The sequence below is a fragment of the Nothoprocta perdicaria genome, unplaced genomic scaffold, assembly GCF_003342845.1.
Source record: "Nothoprocta perdicaria isolate Ctin4 unplaced genomic scaffold, notPer1 scaffold_59, whole genome shotgun sequence".
NCBI lineage: Eukaryota > Metazoa > Chordata > Aves > Tinamiformes > Tinamidae > Nothoprocta > Nothoprocta perdicaria.
In genome coordinates this window covers 2,761,779-2,774,298 of record NW_020455854.1, presented here as the reverse complement: position 1 = coordinate 2,774,298, position 12,520 = coordinate 2,761,779, and the positions used below count along the sequence as shown (strand labels likewise).

Here is a 12,520-nt window from a genome sequence, read left to right as displayed (position 1 = left end):
GAGTATTTATGACCTCCTAAGTAACTATTTATCAAACTGAAAGCTCACATACAGAACTGTATTTTAGCTATCGTCGCTTGGGAATGATATTTTTTGCCCAAATATATTTTTGCCTGAATTCAAAATCATGTTAGGATACAACCCCATATTTTTAACAAGCAAAAACATTAAGACAAAGTTAAACTCTCTTTTCCCTGCTTATGAAAATAACTAAATTAGCAAAACAGACAAATGCCCCAGATAAAGCTATGTGCCACTCTTAAGATGACACTGTGGTATAAATTGTATTCCAAAATAAAACAAGGATTTTTTTTTTAGGAGGAGACATATTTCTTATGCTTTGTGCAATATTCAAAGGCATATCACAGCAAAGCAGTATATAAAGAGAACATGGTACAAGAATCATTACAGTTACAAAAGCCATGACTTCTGTAAAAATTCAGCATTAAAATAAAACCACACACACAAAATAGAGTAAATCAGGCAGTATTTATGCTATGTTAACTGTTATTATGACTATGCCTATGCATAGACGTATTTCAGCAGACAGCAGCTGATTAATGCATTGCCCAAACATTACACTGCGTTGCTTGCAAGTGTTTTTCAATACAAGCTGGCAAAACTGAGAAACAGCAGGTCCTGCAGGCAAAAGCACAAGCTTACAACATTTATGGCCAGCTGAAGCAACGCTGCAGGGGCTGAGCGTAGCTGCAAGGCAGCAATGCTGAGGTCCGATGCTTCCTTCCTCTCCATTGAGATATTTTTTCTCAAGTGTGTTTCACTTTGGTTTTCAAGTGTGTAAAGGCATTTTCCCCAGTGCTCCTCCTCCCCAACCACCCGTGCTATGGCCAATCAAATAGGCAAAGAACAAACAAACCTCAATCTCTCTGAACAAACCAACAAAAGCCTCCCAAACTCCCACAAAAGGAAAACCACAGGAAAAAAAGCCACTGTGGAAAGGGAAAAAGGTGTCTGCTGCTCTGTTGGAACTCAGGTTTGATCCTGCTCTCATTATGTAACACAAGGTAGGTCTGGGGCAGAGGAAAGGATGCTAGCTTCACACAGTGTGCAAAGAATATCGCATAGATCAACTAAGCTGCAGAGTTTTGTTTTATTTTGTTTATTTTTCTCTCTCTCTCTTTTTTTTTTTTTTTTTTTTTTTGGTATTTCCTAAGTAGCAGAACATGCAATGCTCCGTAAGCACCAGTTCAAAATGATATTCAGCAACAGCATTCTATTATGTGAGAAAGAGCATCTCAGTCTAGACACTTGGACTCAACACGGCCAACTGCTGCAATCTATCACATATTTGCCTTGGGCAGGTCATTTAAACTATCTGTACTACAATTCCTCCTTGCAAAAGTAGAAAAAACAGTAATTGTCACTCAACAACATCTCTCAAAATGGTCACAAGGATGAAATCAGTCATTCCAAGATGTTCAAAGAAGATCATCCTATGAACTCAACAGGAGAGAAATAATCGCACTAGACTTAAACAGTAGCATCACATTCACAAATATTTCAGGCTTATTATAGTCCGCTGCCATGTTAAAAGCATAATAATAATGCGTAATATAAAGAAGAAGCTTTATTATTTGAGGTCTCAAACATCTAGGCTCTCTAACTCAAATACCATGCAAGAGTGCTAGGAAATGCAACTCTACTCCCCATCCAGAAATTTCGCAGGAAGCTAAGAAGGGTGTTCTTGCGTTCAGAATTAGATGGGAGCATCCCAACAGCGCACCAATAGATTGCCTTGTGCCCTGGGAGCAAGTAGCAATATAAAACCCTTAGTCCCTCAACTGCACCAAAGCATCCAGACAACATATTCTGGTCCTAGGGCAGTAGCACAGCATGTCATACATCCTCCTTCAGTCACGGTGACATCTCTATGAAGAAAGAAACTCAGTAAGATTTCATAACCTTGGTTACATCTCTATGACAAGGTAATTCATCAGCACCAACAAGCTTGTACAGTGACAACACTGCACCCTCATGTTATATTTCTGCAGTGTTAACGTCAGTCTCAGAAGGTCTGCGTATTCCTCAGCCGCAACTATACAGCGGAGTGGACAGCAAATTCATGACTATAGAGATAAGACTGAAACAAATAAAGAAAAAAAACTTTTCATGTCCCCTTAGTACTAGGAACTGTTTCTCCTGTTGAAAAAAATGACCTAAATACACATTTAGGTATTATTATCAGAAAGTTATCTGAAGGTGAACTTACAGAGACATTTTACTAACAACTTTATCCCCTCTTCAATTTCTGTACAAAAAAAAAAAAATCTCAATTGTAACTAATGTTTGGCATGGAATATCCACACTTACTGAACACTCTTTAGGAGATGCCACACCACATTTGATTGCTACCTTGAGTAAGGCAAGACAGGGTCAAGTGACCCCAAAGGATTAATACTTCCAGCACAATCTTAGACAGTTTCCAGTCAATTCCTAATTTTTCATTTGAAAACTATGATCAATAATAATTCCTTTTGGGAAATCAGCAACTTGTTGCAGTGGCAAAAATATGGGCCACCATTCAGTGTATTACTCCTCAGATCAGCAGTAAAAACACACACGTGAGTGCCAATAGCTGTTTACAGAGGAAGGGAGGGCTATCCATGAAGCACTTCTTAAGCAGTAAAACATAAACCAAATTCACCTGTAGCCTGAATTCCAATGATTACTTCACTATCTGTGGAATGACTATGCTAACCACCAAGTTAACTCTCTGTGAAGTCTTAAGTAGAAATGAGCATCTGCATGGTGCACAAAAGGTTGAATCTTCTTTTACTCGTAATAAAGACAATATCATTCTTCTTACAAGCGGAAGATAGGGGTATAGATTATAACATATAGTTTGCATAGTCAGGAATATCAACCCTCCTTTCCACTCTCTGAAGACATAAGGCTGAAGAACATAAGGCACATAAGGAAGTTCAATAAAGAAGAGATAATGGGTTCCTAAATTATGCTAGGTAGTTAGTTCTAAAAATAACGTAGTCTACATAATCAGTATCTGAAATATGTCAAATCAATAACTCAATGAAATTAGAAAGTTACTCTGATCGGAGCCAAAACGTTAGGAACATTTAGCTGAAGGAAAGTGGATATATTGAGACAAGATTCTGTTGGCTACCTGAAAGATTTTCAATAGATACATTAAACACTTGGTGATAGGGGAAAGCAATATTTACATAGAAGGTGGCCCGAACATATATCCCTACTAGGACAGACACCACACATCTCAGAAATGTGCCACACACAAAATGACTGATATCTTCTATAAACCAGATTTACTTTTGCATGGTTGGTTAGGATGAGTAACCTTTTGTGCCCTGTATAATCTAGCACAAAACTACGTGTTACATTTCTTGGCTTGTATTGGGCTGTTTGAGGATCTTTCAGCCTCTTTTAGCCTGTTGGAGATTTTGTTCATCAAAAATAAATTTAAAAAATCTAGAAAGCTAAGGAACTTCCTTCTAAAATGACCAACGATAATATATTCTAAGCCTACTATATTTAGGGAAGCTTACTGCAAAGGTGTTTTTTAAAGAATAATTTTCACATATGTTCAGTATTTAATAGTATCTTGCAACCAGATACAAGTGTAATATAAATAGTATTCTAAGTGTGCACAAAATCTTGGACATCAAGGGTAAATTTAGTTTTAAAAGCACTTTTATTAACATTAGATATTTTAAAGCAATTGATATACTTCAAAACAATATTTTATTTTTAAGAGAAATCATAAGAGCATAGAATAAGGATAATAGGAAATGGTTTCTTTAAACAAGAGATTTTCCTAGATACTAAGAAATTCAGAATCACTAAGGCAGCTATCTTATGTTCCTATTAATAGTTTTAAAGGTAAGTGACCAGTAATTTGCAATATGTTTGTGCTTTCAAAGCCAAATCCACCTGCTATTGCCTGGTGGTCTGGATGGACCTCCTATCTGTATCTTATATGTATTCAGGAAAGGAAGAAAACTATTCTGGACACCTGCAGGTTAAATCTCAACACATAAGCAACAGTTTCCATATATCAATCCTCAGTTCAGTCTGATTCATTTTCCAATAAAGTCCAAAAGGGAAGAACTGCTAATGGGTTCAATTAAGAATTGCAATGGGTTCCTGAACACTGATCTAATTAGCAACAAAAATGTTCTTTCTCTACTTCTGCCTGCAGTGATGCGAATTTGGACCTGCCATGGCATTTGCAGACTGTCAAACAGCCTCAAACTTATGTAAGGATTTGGCTGCGAGGGAAGCCAGGAAAGCCTATGAGCATTGCTGTTACCTTCCCAATGGGTGGCAAAGGAAAATGACTGAAGTCACTCTTTTCTACAGACCCTAGAAAGAGAGCATTAAGCAGAGAGAAGTGGTAAGTAACCTCATACAGAAATAACATTTAATTAAAATAATTCTGTGAATAGGTGTGTAGGTGGATGGGAAAGTTGAAGATAGAGCTGTGTGGGAGAAGAACAGAAATTTGAAATTATAAATAGGGATTGGGGGAAAAAAAAAAAAGAACATGTGGGTTGGGTTGGGGGGTGATAAGTCACTAAACCTCCCTCAACCGAGACCCACCTGCAGTCACACAGGAGAATAACTTCTATTACAGAAGAATAACTTCTACTGCTATTGTGTAACCCTGGGCAAACATGTCAACTGAAACAGAGCTTTATGATTTCAGATAGAAGAGCAGGAAGCCAATCTGGATGATCTTTATAGCTTTTGGTTAGAATCTTGTTAGTTTTCCATCGAGGTGGGATACCTGACCATTCTGACCTTTCTGCTGAGAGTCACCTTCTTGCAAGCAAGGGCCTAGGCATGTTCCGGGTTAACAAAGAAGTTGCCAACATATTTGTACGACATGCAATGTATGAGCTTATATTAGCATTATAAAGAGTTGTTGCAGTGAGGAATCAACAGCTTGTGATAAGGGTGCACATCATGAACTATCATGGCAGTTACATGAGAATGGAAAATATCATTAATCTTACCTTACCTAGCTCGGCCACTCCTGTATTTAATGAAAACAGGAGCTAATTTTTGAAAAAATAAATAAATAAATAAATAAAAAATCCCCATATAAATAAGGATCGATTTTAATTACCATGTTATAATGTGAAACAAAGATGCAGAAGGTCAAGCACAATGTAAGTTGTAATTAGTTATTTCATTTCAGCAAAGTCCCCTTAGAAATATATGCTTTGTTTATTCAGCAAAAAATGCAACAATTGTTTTTCTCAAGATACCAGACCCAAAGCACAGCCAAGCATTTGGATGCCACAGCTACTCAGACTGCTGAGAGAGATGAAAAAGTAAATAATGAAACACACAAAATTGGTTCAGGGGCAAAGTGCAAGAAGATTCCAGTAATGCTGCTGCTAACTCTTTCAGGACTGAGCAGGAAGCAAATCTTAAATCGTTTAATTGGTCAGTTATGTTTGGGAGGTCAAAAATTATTTAGTATTGAAGGAAAGTTCATCAAAAGAAATTTGCTAAGCTGAACTAAAACAACTAAGTCTTTGGCTGAATGCATAATGGAAAAGGACCCTGAAAAGCTTTTTTGTGTGTGTTAAATCTGCCTTAGATTTGGCTGGGATTGCCTGCTCAAGTGATCTGAGAAGCGACAGTCTGCCCCATACTAACTCAGCAACAGGGAAAAGGGGATATTTTCATATCAGGGAACACAAATAAATATATAAGCAGTTTATTAGCTGTCTCAGAAAACAGTCGGTATGAAGTCCTGTGAATCCTTGAGAAGAACTACCTGACACATCCTGAACATTACCACAGTCCTTCGGCATACGCATAGGAACATACGTGCCGTTTAGCTGCTCAGCCTACATGCAGGGCTCTCTGCAAGGAGGCCTCTTAGAAGCAATGATGTCTCGGGATCATATCCCGAGTCATTACGGTGCCTCAGCAGCTGAGCACAGCTTTATGTTATCTATTTGGGATGTCAGTTTTGATCTCTTCACCAGGCTGCAGAGCAGGAGCTACACCAGCTTGCTTGCCTGTGCAGCACTAAAGCACTTGGGGTGCTGAAACCAGCTCCTTGAAGTATTTTGCCTGAGCAACAGTTAGGCCTAAATCTAATAGATAATATAACAGAAATAGCAGAACATATGATGCGATAGCCTGCCCCAGTAGGGTATGATTTAGATACTTAAACATTGCTGTAACAATTGCCAAAGTATTATCAAGTATCTAGCATGCTGCTGGCAAACATCTAAAGGAAAAAAAAAAAATAAAGAATTGAAGCAGGACTAAGACTGGGACATTGATAGCAGTCCATGGGGGAAAATCCATGGGGGAATTTGACCTGCAAGACAGCAGCTTCCCTGGAAAATACTCTGTAATTCTGCTCCTTGGGCTTCCCAGAGAGAACTGCAGACAAAGGTAACTTTTCTTTTCCAATCCACATAAAGTTCCAGATCCATGTTGCAGGTGCACTATGAAAACATAATAGTCAGAAGCAAAATAATCAAATCAAGCCACATGTAGAGGCTGAGTTCAGCAATACTGAGAAGTATCTCTCTTGTAACAAAGAGATTCTCTAATTTTATTGGGGGTGAAATTACAATGTTTTTCTTAAGGTGGACCTCAATGAAGGTCATCTTAACATTAATGAGCACAACCATAATTACACAATGAGCCAGCAAGCTATGGATAACTTAGAAAAAAAATCTCTGCTTCAACGATGCTCTGTTGTAAGAACATCTGAGGGACTTCTGCCTCCAAGCCAAGGAGGATATAGCCTTCTGTTTAAAAGAAGGTCTTGAAAGAGTATCCCACATACTCAGGAGACAGACAGACAAGGAAGAAAAGAGCAAGAAGGAGGAGTAAGGGGGAAAAAAAACCCCACACCGATCAGTTACATAAAGATCATGAAAAAAAAGAAAAAAGAGCTAATGAGAAATAAGAAAATAGTTTGCAGAGAACTACAGCAACAATCTACCCACCCATCCCAACAACTTGAGTTTATATAATGTGCTTCACTCTAACCGCTTGCAACCGTTAGTTCTCCTCCCCAAATTAAAAAGCACAACAGAGAAATCAGTACCAAATCAACAAAGGACACATCTCCCTCAAAACATCATCCCCCAAACAGCTGAGTTAAACATGCAAATGATATTTCAGGGCACAGTATCACTAGGCCTTCCCCAACGCCTATATGAACAGATGGCCTCTGCAGCATGACTAAAAAGTGCACAAAGCTGGACATAATTAATAGCAGGAAAAGGAACCATCTGATTTTCAAACCATTAGATCTCAAATAATATAGAAAATTTGGAGGTTAAAGAAGGGCAATTGCAAAACCAGGCAGGATTACCTAAAGAGAACCACTCATGGTTCTCATGCAGAAGAACATCAAATTCAGTGGATGCCACAGGAAAAAAAAATCAGCAGAGGAAACAGGAAACTCAGTCAAAATGCAGGAGTTGTGTGAAAAAATACCATGACATCCCCAATGACCACAGACAATCAGACCTGTCCATTACATCTTCTAAACGACCCCAAGATGCTGCATCCCCCTGGGTACCAACTCAGCGTTGACCCGGGGGGCAGCGTGCCATGTGCTCAATCATCTTCCACAGGCCGTGTTCCTGGAGGCCCTCCAGCCAAACACGCCTTTTCATCCAAGGCTTCCTAGCCTGTGAAACCCAATGAAATTGTAGTCTGAGAAAGACGACAGAATGACATGAAGGTTTCTCTAATGCAGAACCAGAGTTAGAGCAGCGCATTTTTTTTTCTGTACACACATACACAAAAAGACTGTTACAAGCTAGGTATTTACTATAGCATCTACCATCATTAATTTAGTGTATTGTAACATTACACTTAGAATAGGAAACACTAGAGAAGCAAAACTTATTTTACTACTATCTCCTTTTTATGTATGCCCAGTTAATGCCCTATTTACATACACATCTCCCACTAATATCAACCAAAGTCATGCATAAGAACACTGGCAAAATTTGAACAAGTTTCATTTTTTTTTGTATGCACACAGATTTTATGCGCATTTATATGCAAAAGATGATTTCACGATTTCCTAAATGATGAGAAAACCCACTTAAAATCTTTTATAATAGGTACACTGTTTGAAACAATATTCAAAGCCAGTTTGAAAAATTGCCACCTGTTACTCCTATTATAATTTTAACACATCGTTGTCATAGATCCATCCATCCTGAAAGAAGCAATTTACTACTTCTGTTTCTATTTTAAAGCATGTTTCATGCCATGGAAACCCAAACCTACCAGCACTCCAAAACTCGAACAAGCTCACACAAAACCCAATACATTTATGCAACAATTATGCACAAGGATAGACAGCTTCCATGGTGAAAATTTTTAACGAACTCATTGATCCATAAAGAGGAAAACCATATTTTGCAGAGGAGATTCAAAATAATTTTGGAAAGTACCTTATTACCAGATTATTTTATATCGTGCTGATTAAATCATCCTGTGTTTAAGCACTGCCTACTTCTCATTCATCCTGTATGTCTTCCCCTGTTTCATAACATTAAAATAATGTATTAGTAATCATTATGCACAGAATCTAATCACCATCCATATCCAACGTATATCCTAATGGAGCCTGCTTTACACTGTTATATCAAACAATATTTAAAAATATCTTCACTAGGAAATGCATTTGTACACAAATCGCCATCCTCACTGCCAAAAGGTCACCTGTGAAATTACACTTGAAGTAGTTAACTGTAACATGCAAAGAAGTATTTTTTTAGCAATGTCAGAGAAATAAAATTCACAGTAAAATATTTTAGCTTTAATTAAAATGTACATTCTCTTCAGCTTAGACGTGTCTGCTGGCATAGCATATAGAAAATTCTGTAAGGCTATAATCACTAATATCCTGCATCACCTCAAGGTCAGTTTAAAACACTGTCATTTTGGCTTTTATATTCATTTGGAAAGTCTCTGAAAGATCAAACGAGACTCAGGAAACATTTACTAAAGCCTATAGATTCTACTAATTAAGATATCAAGTCTACTGACTTACTATTTAAGAGCACTTTAACGTGCACAAAATTGCAAGCCTGTAATCAAGAAGATGACTGAAATCTTGCTCAGTTTGAAGAAGGATACTGCCTTGGTTTTTAACTGAGCCCAAACCACTCTTGACACTGCAATAAAGGATTCAAGAGAAGTTTCACATAACTTGCTTATTTTGATCGTTATTCTTTATATCTTTAATGTGGTTTGGGTTGCACAAGATGCTATGTGAGCTCTAGCTTCAATCTGTGAAACTCTCAGCCAGAAAGAAAATGAGATGCACAGAATAAACCCAAGTGTACGTCTAGGCTTTGTGTCGATTAAGTCCTTCACAGGGGAAGCAAGTCAGTTCAGATAGCAATTCTGCAAATAAAGAAATCCTCTACAGTTTTCAGTTTCATATTTCAAAGCTGTAATGTGCCTTTTTAAGGCCATATACAGCTTCCTTCAGCAGCTCGTCTACATTAATCACAGTAGTGTCCTTTTGCACATAACCAGTCAGCAGCTTTGTTTTAAAGACACATAATTCAACTTACTTCAAGTGAACCTAAAGTTAAATAGAGTTACACCATTGACATGGAGCTATTAAAGTTCTATTTCATAATTAAGACATATATTATGCAAACTACAACTCCCAAAGAGATGCACACAGCTGGACCTTCGTAATATTACAGAGCTCTTCTCAAATCAGTGGGGTTCTGCCTGAGTTTGCTCTGTATATCTATCTACAGTGTGTTAAGAAGTCTGATGCTAATGAGACACAGCATAACAAATTTAAGATCTAGCTCTCTTATTAATCTGTGCAAGTATTTGTTTGCGAATATGTACAAGTTCAACTAATAAGTGGCATTTTAACTGTTAAGGCTACACTGAACACTGCAGATGCATAGTGAATACACTTCTTGTAAATGTCTATTTGTAATGCTTGGTTCTCCCTTGAAAGTCAGTATCAACAGCTTTCAACATTAAAATTTAGAAAAAAGTTCCAAACAAAAAACCCCCCAAAAACAAAGTCGAAAATAAGGAAATTAAGTCTTTATGCTCAGTGTGAGAGCTTCTTAAACAAAGAATGTATATTCCTTTGAAAGACAGGAAACCGGAGGCAAACAAAAGATCTCTAACAAAAAAAAGAACTAAGTACACTAAACTGGCAAAATACAAAAGGTTACTAAAACTGAACAGCTACCCTTCAGATAATGGAAATTCATTCCAAAATGGAACCAGAAGGGAGAAAGAGTATGACAGGTACAATGCAAGTTGGATATTAGGAAGGCTAAGAGGAAATAAAAAGAGCAGATAGCTAGGGAGACAAAAACAAATAACAATAAAACCTCTTAGTATATCAGAAGCAGCAAATTTGCAAGGGAATCACTGGATTTGCTGGAGTGAGATTTGAAAGAGCATTTGAAGGATAATAAGGACATTGCAGGCAATCCACATGATTTCTTTTCATCAGCCTTTGCTTGCGGGATGTTGGAGAAATGCGTACCCGACTTTTCCGACAAAGAGAAACTTCAAACTGAAAAATCAAAAGGGGATCAGAGATCAGAGTAGTAAACTGACAGCCCTGTCATTAGGGGTGAGCTCCTGCCCCACTCTCATCAACATTTTACCGATGATCTTAGCATGGACAGTCTTCTACTTCAGAACCGGATGGTATAAAGGCCAACAGGCTGCTGATAGGAAAAGGCAGAGCTGGGCATTGCCGTGAACTGTTCAACACGCAACAGTGCTTGGAAGAGCAAGTTATATAGCAGGATATAAAAAATGAGACAGGGACAATGGAGACAATTATTCTGTTAATCAATATACGATGTCTTGTGGAGTATCTGTTCAGTTTAGAGCTCTCTTTCCAGACGGAGGGCAGTGAGTTGCAATAATGGTTGGCAAAATCGATCATGGCACAAAAACTTAGAAACCTGTGATGATGAGGAATTTAACAAGGAGCTGAATAGAGGGATGCTGTAGAGCTGCATATAGCCCTAAGTGATGCAGGTAAATAGGATGCTTTCACACTTAACCTTTCCCACATTACTGGAAGAGAGGGTCGCTCAGTGCAATAGAAAGACACCACTTCTGAAATTAAAAGACTGATGGAATGGATTGCATAAACCCCAGACCTGGGCAACTCACACTAGGGACACAGAGCTGCTTTACTGGGGAGGAGGTGGGAGCGTCACCGATTACATCCCCAGTTTGTGACAATGGCAGGGAATACTTTTTGCTGCTGTTTTTCTTTTAAGTGTGTCTATTTGAATGTGTCGGGGCACAAAATTCATATGGGCTTCACATATAATCATAGATCCGTGATGACCTTGCTATGGGAATAATAAAAAGACTTGTATGTTTTTTTTCTTGACTATCCATTACAAGGCCTTCATTCTTTTTGAAAGGGATCTCTTGCTAACATGAAAAAGAAGTTACCTGCCCTTCTACACTCTTAAATCCTAAACCTCTAGATATAAAAAACCTTCTCTCTCTCTCTCTATATATATATATATACATATATATCTATATATATCTATATATATTGTTTTTCTTTCTTGTTCATATCCATACAAAGATGTTAGTGACAGGGCAAGATGCATACAAATCTTTAGAACAACTCATTCAAAAATAAATGCTTTTCATTCTCCCCAGCACATAAAGATGAGCACTCCCATGAGCCTTTAAAGGAAGAAATTCCTTATTCAAGGAGGAAAAGATGCCTTGGAAACCTTCAGCTGCTGAAGAAGAGGAGAGTCATTTCATAATAGGCAGCATTTCCCTAAAGACTCTTCCACTCTGAGTCTTCCAGATCCAAACTTTTCCTTCGTTTTTTTTTTTTTTTGCCCTAATGAACGAAACCTTTCAAGTAGGACAGGTGACAGGGAATAAAGAGGGCAAAATGAGGTACAGAGCATGACTGCAGCAAGGATAATGAGGACAAGTAGGGCTGCTCCAAATGTCTGCTCAGTTGCAGTGGGCTGTCTAATCTGTGCTGGATCCTTCAACACTTCATGCAGGTGGTTGATGGTTCCAAAATCTGCCAACCATCTGTATTGGATACCCCGGGTCCTGATCTAGAATTCAGATAGAAGCACTAAACTATCACAGTATGAAATCTGTGCCTTAAATTCCAAGGTAAGGACTCACATCCAAGGAGTCTCCTCCACAATTCATGACTACCTAATTCAAGTAGAGGAAAAGTCTACCAATTCTGTCCTCAGCAGAACAATTTTAAGGAATGTTTTCAACATATGAGTGCATCAGCAATTGCAATTCCATCTCAGGAAGTTGTAAGGACAACTTAAAGGCAAATTTGATGCTGAGAAGTGATACTGAACATCAATGTTGGCCATCTCTGTAACTTCAAATTCAATTCAAAACCATACTCCTTTGCACAAACATTTTCAGGATTCTATATTCTTTCACAAACATGTTGGGGAAATATCTAAGTCTCTTTATTACTTGCAGATCACTATTTTGAGTAATTGCC

At 38.0% G+C, this 12,520-nt stretch overlaps 1 protein-coding gene across 10 annotated transcripts in view; it reads right to left on the bottom strand.

Moving 5' to 3' along the window:
• Positions 1-12,520, bottom strand: part of RBFOX1 (RNA binding fox-1 homolog 1) — a 691,795-nt gene that overhangs the window by 106,912 nt on the left and 572,363 nt on the right. The window lies entirely within an intron of this gene.